The sequence below is a fragment of the Trichosurus vulpecula genome, chromosome 1 (genome assembly GCF_011100635.1).
Source record: "Trichosurus vulpecula isolate mTriVul1 chromosome 1, mTriVul1.pri, whole genome shotgun sequence".
Taxonomy (NCBI): domain Eukaryota; kingdom Metazoa; phylum Chordata; class Mammalia; order Diprotodontia; family Phalangeridae; genus Trichosurus; species Trichosurus vulpecula.
Window position 1 is genome coordinate 95,379,713 of NC_050573.1, and position 12,643 is coordinate 95,392,355.

A 12,643-nucleotide genomic window follows, 5' to 3' on the forward strand; every position below is an offset into this window, starting at 1 on the left:
TCAGCAATAAGACTCATTCCAAAAGACTCATGACAGAAAATACTATCCACACCCAGAGAAAGAACTATGGAGTTTGAAAGCACATCAAAGCATACTATCTTCTCTGTTTTGTTTTTGTTGTTTGTTTTTGTTGTTGTTTTCCCCTTTTGTTCTGATTCTTCTTTCACAACATGACTAATAGTGAAATGTTTAATATGATTGTACGTATAGCCTATGTCAGATTGCTTGCCATCTTGGGGAGGAAAAAGGAGAGGAAGGGAGGGAGAAAAAAATTGGAACTTACAATCTTATAAAAGTGATTGTTGAAAACTATGTTGAAAACATGTAATTGGGAAAAATACTATTAAGTGGGGAAAAATTGACTTGGGGAATGAGAAGTAGCATAGTGGATGGACAGACTTGGAGTGAGAAAAGCTCTGAGTTTAAATTCTACCTCAGATATTTGCTAACTTTGTGTCTCTGGGCAAGACATTAAACCTCTATCATTTAACCTCTATGCTGTCTTGTCTTTAAAAGTGGGATAACAGTAGCCATTCCCTCATACACTTTGGGAAGTAATATTGTAAAGGAGAATAGAAATGCTAGCTATCACATTCTTATCATTATCAATATCATCATAATTGTTAATTGTAAAAATTCTTAGCCAGAATATATCAAAAGCAAAACAAGCGCAGATTTCCCTGACTCTTTATCCATCACCCCATGTGGCCTTTTAGCTTGATTTTGATTAGCCATTAATATGTTTTACTCATGAAATTCTAAGGAATAGCATTTTTATGTAATGATTATCTTGATTGGTTCTTCCAAACCTAATATTAGTCTCTTACTTTTCTCTTTTTTTTTTATAATGACAAAACTCGACGTAATTTACAGCATCATCAGAGAGGTAGGTTGTGCAAATATTACTTTCCTGTTTTACCAATTTGGAAAGGGTTTTTCAGAGAGAAGTGACTTTCCTAAAAACACAGAATTTATTGAGCAATAGAAATGCAACTGACAGCCAAGATTTCTAAATACAACTTAGTAACTTAGTGTCCATATTTCTTTGGGAATTAAAAAAATACATATTGACAATGCTTATTGAAAAACTTTAATTAATTCTTCAGAAATTAAAGAGAAAAAATCCAACCCAATAGCTTTTAAAAGGTAACAATTAAATTGCAATATCCTGGAGCAAATTGTAGCTTTATATGCAGACGGATGTAAAGAAAATTGAATTCTACCAGCTCTAGCACTAAATAAATGCTTTGGTAAACTCTTTTTAAATGGCAAGAAATTATTAAAATATTTATGCCTGTAATCACAAACATTATTACTTTAAGAGTATTTATAAAGTTTCTAATCCCTCCCTCTTTCTCTTCTCCACCCTCAATCCTCTTGAACCCCTTTCCAGCTGCTATTACGTCCTTATTTCCTTCTTTCAAAGGAGCAATATATGTAAAACACTTTGCTAAACATAAAGTCCTACCTAAATGTTATCTATTATTATTACTTCAGCCAAAATGAGGATTCTTACCCTTTTGGATGTATTTTAGGGTTGACAGGGAAAGGAACAGTGAAGGGTTAGGTCTATAGAATACCAGGAAAATAGAAGTCAGTCTACCTGTAATCATTATGTGTATACTTACATAGACAATTAAAAAAAAAAAAAAAACAACTACAGGTCATTAGTTCATCCATCCATCCATCCATCCATTCATTCAACTGTAGTGAGTCCCTACATGTAGTGAGGGTTATGTGGGAGCCACGATCTGTCCCTGAGATGTAGCACAAAAGTGTCATTGTATAGTTCAGAGGGAGATAAAAAATAGATGTCTCCAGCCTCTTCTCATTCCACTCTTCTTTTTTTTTTTAATAGTTGCAATCAATTTATTAAAAGAGATGATTGGTTAGGCATCTGCAATGGTGACTTCAACTTCTACACCTGGTTCGATGCTGATAGAAGTGATTTATTTAACAATTTCGGAAGGACTGTGCAAATCAATAAGGCGTTTGTGGATTCTCATCGGAAACCGATCCCAAGTCTTTGAACCTTCACCGCAAGGAGTTTTCCTAGTTGTGATCCAAAGTGTCTTAGTGGGCATTCGAACAGGTCCCTTCACTTTCAAGTTCTTTTCTTTGGCTCCTCTAATTAGGTCAGCACACGCTTTCTCCAGTGATTTCACTTTGCGACTGGTGAGGGTGATTCGGGTCCGGTGAATGGCCACTTCGGGCTCCACAAGGGTCTTGCCGATGTCTTTGAATGCCGTGACAATGGAGCGGCTTCCTGACCTACTTCTTCCTCTGTGAGAGCGAACAGCGTGAGTCAGGAGGAGGAGAGGCAGGGACTGCCGACTCCACGCGGCTGCAGCTGCGAGACCTTCACCAAAGAGCTCATTCCACTCTTCTGCAAGAGAGAGTTTAATTTCCTCCAGAAGAGGAAGCAGGAGTTTGGGGCCAGTGGCCACTTCGCTTTCCTCTGAGAGAGAAAAGGTACTTAGTGGCTGGAATTTTATCTATCTCTTCCCTTAAGTATTGTTACTATAGGGAATGTGGTCAGGTTCAACTTAACTTCTCTATTATTATTCATTTATTTTTAACATTCTTTAATTTTTTCTTACTTTCAAATTCTCTTTCTTCCTCTAGCCCCTTCCTTATCTTTTGAGAAGACAAGGAATAAAATATCAATCATGCACATGAAATAATGCAAAACATTATATCAAGCATGTTGCAGGGGGAAAAAGCAAGAAAAATAAAGTGAAAAATCATACTTAAATTTGTATTCAAGGACCACCAATTCTCTCTGAAAGTAGCTGACTTTTTTATCACAAGTTCTTTGGAATTGTCTAGGATCACTGCATTGATTCAGGCAGCTAAGTCTTTCACAGTTGATCATCCTTACAATGTTGCTGTTCCTATGTGCAGTGATTTCCTGTTTTCACTCACTCCACTCTGCCTCAATTCCCAGGTTTTTATCCAATCATTCTCATTGTTTCTTATAGCACAATAGTATTCTGTCGCAATTATATACCGTAACTTGTTTAGTCTTTCCCCAAATAATGGGCATCCCCTCAATGATCATTTTTGGCCATCAAAAAAGAACTGATGTATGTGTGTATGTGTGCATGTATACACACATACACATATATACATATATATTTGTACATATGGATCCTTTTCCTTTTTCTTTGATCTCTTTGGGATACAGATCTAGTGGTGATGTTGTCGGGTCAAAGTGTATGCACAGTTTTATAGGCCTTTTGGAATAGTTCCAAATTGTTTTCTTTTTATTTAATTTAATTTTATTTTTTTATTAATTTTTTTTTTATTTTTAGTTTACAACACACGGTTCTACATAATTTTAAGATCCAGATTTTCTCCCCTCCCTCCCCCTCACTCCCCAAGACGGCATGGAATCTCATATAACTACCATGTATAACTTCACATTGAATTAATTTATACACTAGTCAAGTTGTGGAGAAGAATTATGACCAATGGAGTGAATCATGAGAAAGAAGAGACAGAACCAAAAAAAAAAAAACCCAAAAACAAAAACAAAAGAGAAGAAAAAAGGCGAGCATGAAGTGTGCCTCAATCTGCATTCAAACTTCACAGTTCTTTCTCTGGATGAAGATAGCATTCTCCATTGTGAGTCCCCTGGAGTTGTCCTTGCACCTTACATTGCTGAGAAGAGCGAAGTATGTCAGGGTTGGTCGTCACAGAATCCATATATCTGTGGTTGTATACAATGTTCTCCTGGCTCTGCTCCGCTCACTCAGCATTATATCATGTAGGTTTTTCCAGATTGTTACGAAGTCCGTATCATCCCCATTTCTTATGGCATCCAAATTGTTTTCTATAATGGTTGGACCAGTTTACAAAATCCAAAAATAAATAGTGGATTAATGTCCCCGCTTTTCCACATCCCCTTAAGCATTTGCCATTTTTCTTTTCTGTCAGGTTTATGATATGTGTGAGGTGATTGTCGCCAAGATGGCAGCTGGTAAGCAGGGACTAGAGTGAGCTCCGTACTGAGTCCCTCCAAAAACCTATAAAAAATGGTTCTGAACCAATTCTAGAAAGGCAGAACCCACAGAACAGCAGAGGGAAGCAGGGCTCCAGCCCAGGACAGCCTGGATGGTCTCTGGGTGAGGTCTATTCCGCACGGAGCTGGGAGCTGAGAGCTGGGAGCTGGGAACGGAGTGGAGCAGAGCCCAGCCTGAGCAGCGTGGAACAACCAAACTTGGAGTCGGGCGGATGGGGCCCCTAGTGCCCTGAATATTTGAGCTGCAGCAGTTACCAGACCCCCTCAACCCACAAACACCAAAAACTGTAGAGAAGGTTAGTGGGAAAAGCTGCGGGAGTGGAAGGAGTTTGCGGTTCAGCTTCCAGCCCCGGAGGCAGCGGAGGTGGGGCAGCTACAGCTGTTGTTGCTTCTGGCCCCAGGCCCACCTGGTGGGAGGAATTAAGTGGCGGATCAGAGCAGGAGTGCACAGCCTGCTGAAGATCTAAGCCCAGTCCGGTTTGGGGGCTTTTGGGGAAGGAGCAGTGCTGGTGTGGCAGAGCTGGCACATTCCCCCCAAACGTGGAACGTAGAACTCATTAGTGTACAAGCAGTCATACCCCACTGAAAAACTCAAGGGTCAAGTTAGTTGGTTGGGAATATGGCCAAGCAGTGAAAACGCACCCAGATTCAGTCTCAGACTTTGGATTCTTTCTTTGGTGACAAAGAAGACCAAAACATACAGCCTAAAGAAGACAACAAAGTCATAGAGCCTACAACAAAAGCCTCCAAGAAAAACATGAACTGGCCCCAGGCCATAGAAGAACTCAAAAAGGATGGAAAAGCAAGTTAGAGAAGTAGAGGAAAAATTGGGAAGAGAAATGAGAAGGATGCGAGAAAACCATGAAAAACAAGTCAATGACTTGCTAAAGGAGACCCAAAAAAATACTGAAAAATACACTGAAGAAAATAACACCTGATATGTGTGAGGTTCAGATTTGTTTTAATTTTCATTTCTCTAATCAAATGATTTAGAGAATTTTTTCATATGACTATTGATAGCTTTTATTTCTTTTTCTGAAAAATGCTTTTCCTATACTTTGTCAATAGGGAATGGCTCTTATTTTTATAAATTTGACTCCATTCTCTATATATTTGAAAAATGAGGTCTTTATCAGAGAAATTTAATGCAAAAATTATTTCCTAGTATCCTAGCTTTCTTTCTAATTTTGGCTGCATTGCTTTTGTTTGTGCAAAAACATTTTCATTTCATGTCAAGATAATTTTTGATCAATGTTTCAATATTGTGGAGCAACAAGGACCCCAAAGTTCATATAAAAGGTGAACTCCCTTTGCCACCAAATATCAGCTCCACAATGAACACACAGAGCATTTAGCCAAGAAAATGCCTTCATCTAAATTGACTGTGGTTGTTGTTCACTCATTTTCCATCATGTCCAATTCATCACTCCATTTAGAGTTTTATTGATGAAGATACTGGAGTGCTTTGTCATTTTCTTCTCCACTCATTTTACATATGAGAAATCTGAGGCAAATGGAATTAGGTGACTTGTCCACCATCAATAACTAGTATCCAATACAGATTTGAAATTAGATCTTTTTGACTCCAGGCCCAGCACTCTATCCAAGGGGAAGTTTCCCAAAGTTTCTAGTGCAGCAAGCTGTGGATAAAGACATGGTTGAGGCTCCTAAATCCCCTCATGTTTTCCTAGAGTCTTTTCCTTCAACATCCAGAAGTGGAGTTGGATTTATCCATTAACCCTCTCAATCTGGAAGCTAGAAGTTAGAAGCACCTAAAGTGATCCACAGCTTGAAGGGAATTTGAAGATCATCTCAAGAACTGGAGATTAAATGAAGCTCTCATTCTCACTAACTCCATCCTGCCCCTCTAGCAAGGCAAGATATTAATCTCCACCAGTGAGTAGAGAGTCTTGTACCAATAGGCTTTGGAATTGGGGTTAAACATTTGGCAAAAATTTACTAAGCACCACACCCTGTCTCTGTAAAAAAAAGGTATATCATACAGGAATTGTGCTTGACTTCTTGGTGTTAATGATGTGTTTTAGACAAATAGTAGTTTGCTTCTGCCTTGTCTTGCTACTTCATGATACCACTGAAGTGTTACTTTTTCCATTAGATTTCCTGTCAAACTACATGGTGTAGTGCAGGGGTGGGTAACCCAAAGCCTCCAGGTCACATGTGGTCCTCTAGGTCCTCAAGTGCAGCCCTCAAAGGACTATTCTCTGAGGTTTAGATTTAGTCAAAGGGCTGCACTTGAGGACCTAGAGGACCACATGTGACCTGGAGGCTGCAGGTTCCCCACCCCTGGTGTAGTGAGTAGGTCACTTGACTTGGAGTTAGGAAGGCATGAGTCTAAACCCTGCCTAAGTTGTGTGACCCCACACAAGTCATTTAATCTGTCTGAGCTTACTTGTCCACATCTGAAAAACTGAGAAAAATAGTAAGAAGTATTCATAGGGTTGTTGTCAGGATCAAATAAGATAAAATATGTAAAGCACTTTCCCAATCATAAGGCACTTTATAAATGATACTATAGTATTATCAGGATCACTTTGTGTTGGGCCAGCCTTCCTTCTACTCTAGGGTGCTATGTCTATTTCTTTACTTCTAGGAACAGTCACATTTCTCTGGCAAACTTTTAAGTTAGTGGTATCTTCAGATCCCTCCTGGTAGTATTTTCAGGGTTTCATACAGGCCTTCCAATGTAGATTAACAGTCTCAGGGCACACAAAATCTCCACTGTGTATCAGCCTGGCTGATGTTGACTCTTAATTCCTCTCTGCATTCCTCCATTAGCTTTGTCAGCACAATGTTTGATTCATTGTGGATACTCTTTTCCTGGTTATGTTTATGGGTTGGACTTTGAGGCATTTGTCATTAATATTACTATTATTTACAAGATATCATGCTGCAGTAGGTAGAGATCTCACCTCAGAGGAAGGAAAACTTATGTTCAGTTCTTTCTCTCACACATACTTGTTGTATTAATCTTAGTGACAGTTGTTAAGTAACCCAAGCAACACTCTCAGACTATTGGTTAAAGATGAGGAAGAGAGTTGCCACAGTGGGAGGAGTTTCCAGTTTTGGGAGACCCCTATTCTGCTGGAGCACAAGTAGGGACCAAAAAAAGTCATACATATACATTAAGGAGAGTCATATTGACATAAATGGATAGACTAATAAATTATGTAAATATAAATTCAATTTCAACCTGAAATCGAAGCAGGAAAACAAACAAACACTGAGCCAATTAGACAACATTGCTTTGGTGATTTTTAAAATGCTCTCTGGTCAAGCCCATCTGTTCATCTGCAGTTAAGGAAACCCAGCTGGGAGTGGACAGCTTTCTTCACATAGACCTTATTTTAACTAGGCTTTTATTGCTCATCTAGTTTTCTCCCTTTGTTCCCCTCCTAGTCCTCATAGCAGCCTCATCCTTTCAACTTTCTCTTTGTCATCTTTTTACATCCGGATTTTACAAACCACAGTCTGACTGCAAAAGGAGATGGACATTGTTTTACTTTGTTTTTTATTCTGTAATATATTTAAGGACGTATTTGACCATTAGAAATATGGGTCAGTTGGATGCAAATGGAAATTTAACAAGGGTTGATGCAATTTGGTAAAATGTTCAAGGCAGAGGTTGGACTCAGGTTAATGATCCCTGTGTCCTGTGTATTTCTTGGCAGAGGTATCAGATGTGCTACGAACAACAAAACTATGTTGTAATAAAATTAATGATAATGTGGCAGGGAGCCCATTGCATTGAAAAGAGTGCTGGAATTAAAGTCAAAAACCTTGGATTTGGATCATCATTCCCATCTAACATCAGTGCAACTTCTGTCAAGTTTTTCAATCTTTTTAAGCCTCAGAAGGCTTACCTGTAAAATGGGGATACAAATACTCTATACCTCACTGGGTTTTTGTGAGGAACATATTTCATAAACCTTAAACTTTTTATTATTCTTATTGCTTTCCTTTGTTGTAGTTTTTGTTAATATCACCTTCATTTCTGGATATATCCCTCCCCTTTTCCCTATCCAGTAAGTCACCCCTTTATACAAAGAATAAAAAAAATGTGGGACGAAAAACAACGACAAAGCTGATTATCAAAATAAAAAATCACATCAGGCATATCCGAAAATACATTCAATGTCTCTTATCTAGAGTAACCCATCTCTGTAAAGGAGAGAAGAGATAAAAAATAAAAATCTTACTTTGGGACAAGTTTAGTCACTATAATTTGAATTCTGAGTATTGTGTGTTCTTTCCTTTTGCATTCTTGAGAACATTTTGTGAACCATTTTCCTCAGTTTGCTTATTTACTCTCCACTCATATATGTAATTCTCTCCATGCTTATATGAATGCAATGGGGAAAAACAATGACACATATTAAGTACTATTCTGTAGGCACTGTGTTTAGTGCTAGAGATACAAATTTAAAAAGTGCTTCAGTCTTTCCTCTTAAAGAATGTATATTCAATTTGGAGAAGGCAACAATAGTAAAAAGGTTCAGCTACATGACAAATGACAAAGACCCAGCGGATCCCTGTGGTACAAAGGAAGACCAAATGCAGATGTGCTGGAGCCAGCTCAAGCCAGGAGCATATCAATTCAACTTTTAGTGAGCATTAGACCTTAACAAAGGACAAAGAGTACAAACCAAAGCTTGATTTGTTGTATTCTTCATTGTATCTACTTAAGAAAATGTTAATAACTTTAAAGTGTGTACATGTATCTTTTTTGGGAGGAGGGAGCCAGTTGTTAAACCTTTACCAATTCACCCCAGACAGATGGTAAATACTCATGCATCCAGAAGGCATAGGTGCAGGACAGAGGATGAGGCGGTAAAGTCCAGTGATATACCATCTTATCAGAAGGATTGTTATTGGGACCTCTGCTCATCCATTAGTATCAGTCAATTAAGAAGCATTTATTTACTACTTACTATGTTCCAATACTCTGTCAAGAGTCATGTCGCTAGTAATGACACTTGAGAAGGTGGTAGTAGATCCAAGGGTTGAAGTAGAGCAGACTCTGGGTTGAGTATGTTGGGGGTTGGCATGGTTCTGGGAAAGGGGAAGGAAATAGTCTCTGAGGAGTTTCCCATGGTGCCTACTTCTAATGGATTCCCTAGCATACAAAATGTATACCCCTACATGTACACTTATATTCATTATATTCATAATTTCTTCTCACATAGTAATATTCAACCAAATTTGTGGATGACAATCTGTGTCAGTATTCTCCAATCAATGCAAACCATAAACTTCTACAGAAATGTGAATAACAATAGCAGGATCAGGAAAAACCTCAACTCCTTCATCAACACTTTCCCACTGTATGCTCCCTTGATTCATATTAAACAGATGAAATGGCAAGAAACACTTTCAAATGAGAAAGATTCATCTTCAATGAATGCAAACTACAAACTTACAGAGAAATGAAAGTAACAATGGTAGCTGCGGGAACGTGAATTTTTAAGGAGCACAAATTCTTTCATTCCGCTATTTAAGGGTAGCTTGGCTTTAAACTGCAGCCCCCAGATTTGTGTCCTTACTGCTCATTGGAGGCAACACTAGTAGAAATAGTACATTTTATGTGTGAGTGGATCCAGGCTATTTTGTTAAGGAGACAATTTGTTGAATTATAAAGGAATTATTTATGTTTTTCAAATGAAATGAACTTAAACTTAATGAAACATTTGAAATACATACTAAACTTTATTTTAAAAAGCCAACTTAAAATTAAGACACAAGATGTCAAGTGGGGGGAGGGGAATCAGAGTATTAGGTTTTGCTTGGAAACACCATGTACTCACATCTATGCGGGGTGGTGGTAGTAATGTGACCAATGATCAGCCAACAAAAATTTACTAATTGCTTACTCTATATCAGGCGCTGTGTTATGTGCCAGAGATAAAAAAGGGCAAAAATAAATCCTTCTTTCTAGGAGCTCATAATCTCATGTCAGAGACAATATAAAAATTAGGTATACTCTTATTTTTATTCTTTTCCTTTCTTTCCTTCCTTCTTTGCTTCCTTCCTTCCTTCTTTTATTCTTCCTTCCTTGCTTCCTCCCTTTCTCCCTTCTTCTTCTCTCTCTCTCTGTCTCTCTGTCTCTCTGTCTCTCTGTCTCTCTCTCTCTGTCTCTGTCTCTCTCTCTCTCTGTCTCTCTCACTCTCTGTCTCTCTCTCTTTCTCACTCTCTCTCTCTCTGTTTCTCTGTCTCTCCCTCTCTCTCTCTCCCTCTCTCTTTTTCCCTCTCTCTCTGTGTCCTGTGCTCCCATTCTTCCTATCACTTTTTCTCTTGCTCTCTTTCTGTCTCTATCTCTGAATGTATTTATTCAATGTATAGTATGGATACATGTAGGGGAAAGGACATCTAAAAGGGAAGGGATTAGTAGCAGGAGTGGTTGAAGTTGGGATCTGAGATGAAACAACACTGGACAACAGTTGTGAGACCAAAGTTCTAAGTCCTGGTTCTAGCTTGATACTAATTGTCTGTGTAGTATGGAAAAAAATTACTTCCTATCTTCGAACCTCAACTTTTTTTCCTGTAAAAAATAAGAGTTATGCACAGGATGACCTCTGATTAGGTTTTTTTCTGGCTTTAACATTTGATATTATTTTATTTTATATCCCAAACGCCCTTCTGGATCTAGGTGCTTTGATGTCAAACTGTTCATATTTAACTAGCCTTTTTAAAAATACAGTCTAATTACCAGTAAGGAAGTATTATAATAGTTAAAAGAGGTTCTGAAGTCAGAAGAATTGTATTCAAATCATGCTTTAGATTTTTGCTTCTTATGCGACCTTTGGCATGCCACTAAATTTCCCAGGGCCTCAGTTTCCTCATCTATAATAAAGACATTGGACTAAACAGCTTGTAAGGTCTGTCTGTTATCCTATGAGGGTAAATGATTTAGAGTAAAAACTTTATTAGCTGAGTCAGCTAATCCAAGCCATCAACAAAGTTTACTTTTAATTTTTGCCTTGGTTCTTAGACCTTAGAAAAGAGTACCAAATGACAAGGAAACAATTTGAGATGGGCTCCAATCCAACTCAAATCTTGGCTATATCCTGAGGCCTAATATTTTATACTTTTCACATTTGCAATTCTGATTACATATGCTGATACTTCGATGGATCCATTGTTTCCCGTGGATACTTTCAACAGTTACAAGTCACAGGGCCTCCCTGTCATCTCATTCTAGGAGACTCTTGCTATGTCCTTCTATAAAGATGGACTAGAGATCACAGAATTTCAGAGTTAAAAGGACTCTTAGTAGGTATTATTTCCTACCCACACCTGACAAAGACTCCACTCTATAACACGCTATTAAAACCCATTGCTAGGACTATCAGGGTAGAAGAATTAGAAGAGCCCATCAATACTGAAAGCAATAAATGTTGCTGTTTGGCATGTTTAACAGAAAGCTCAGAACTGAAGGCTACTTATATAGTCCAAAAAAGGGTACTAGGTTAGCCCATCAATGTCTCACACTGGGTTGAGGACTAAATCTACCAAACCAGAAAAGTCCATCCTCCTTCCTCATAGTGAGACTGGGACTAAAATGTAATGCACAAAATAAATTCTAGGATGGTATGAAAAAGGAATACAACCGAGGATATCACCAGAGAGACTGGGCGATGGTAGTCTTCTGGCCATAGCAAGAAAAAAGTTCTAGAACTCCTGGTTTAAAGCTTTAGTACATCTCCCTCAGCTTGGAAGTCATTATTTTCCTCAATCAGAGACACTCAGGTGAATTGTGAGGAACGGTAGGGTTCTGTTTCTTTCTTACAGCTGAAGTCAAAGTCAGGGAGCTTCCATTCAGATAGGAAACTGGAAATTTCTAACTTGGAATGTTCTAAATTTGCAGATTGGGAGTTGGAGTGGGGAAAAAGGGCCTGGTTACAGAAAAGTAACAGAGCAGAAGGCAGGGATAACAGAAAACAAGAGCTGACATGAATAGAATATTCCCCAAAATCTCATTGGCAGGAAAAAGATGAGACTTGGATCAACACCAACAACAAAAAGAAAAGATAAACAGGTGTTTTCCCTTCCAGACTACAAACCTAAAAAATAGTATTGTAGCTTTTGTTCTTGATGACCCCTAATTAAGGAGAGCTCAGTATCTTGTGAAACAGTCCTTTTCACTTTTGCAAGTTTGATTGGCTTTAATTGTTGGGCACTTTCTCTCATTTAAACTAAATTTGTCTCATTGAAACTTCCACTTATTGCACCTGTTTCTTTCCTCTGGATCAAAGTAGAAGCTGAAACCCACTTCCACATGACAGCCTTTCCAGTACTTGAAGTCACCTTTTAATTTATTCCCCCAATTCTGATTCTTCTTCAGAACAGCTACACATAATTCTTTCAAAATATTCTCACATGGCATGAACTATGAAGTTCTTTTACTATGTAAGTACCCTATTCTTTGTATTTCACAATGTTATTTCTGAATAGTAGCAGCCAGAGCAGAAGACAATGATGTTGATGTGGTCTGATTATAGCAGAAGAGGATGGAATGATTATCTCCTTATTTCTAGATGCTCTGCCTCTTAGAATCCTGTATATATTTCACACTCTGTACATGTTCCTTTAGTTGTTTTATTA

At 38.2% G+C, this 12,643-nt stretch overlaps 1 pseudogene; it reads right to left on the bottom strand.

The window, feature by feature from the left end:
- Positions 1 to 1,887: 1,887 nt before the first annotated feature.
- On the bottom strand, positions 1,888 to 9,001 carry LOC118834022 (annotated as a pseudogene).
- Between the last annotated feature and the right edge of the window lie 3,642 nt (positions 9,002 to 12,643).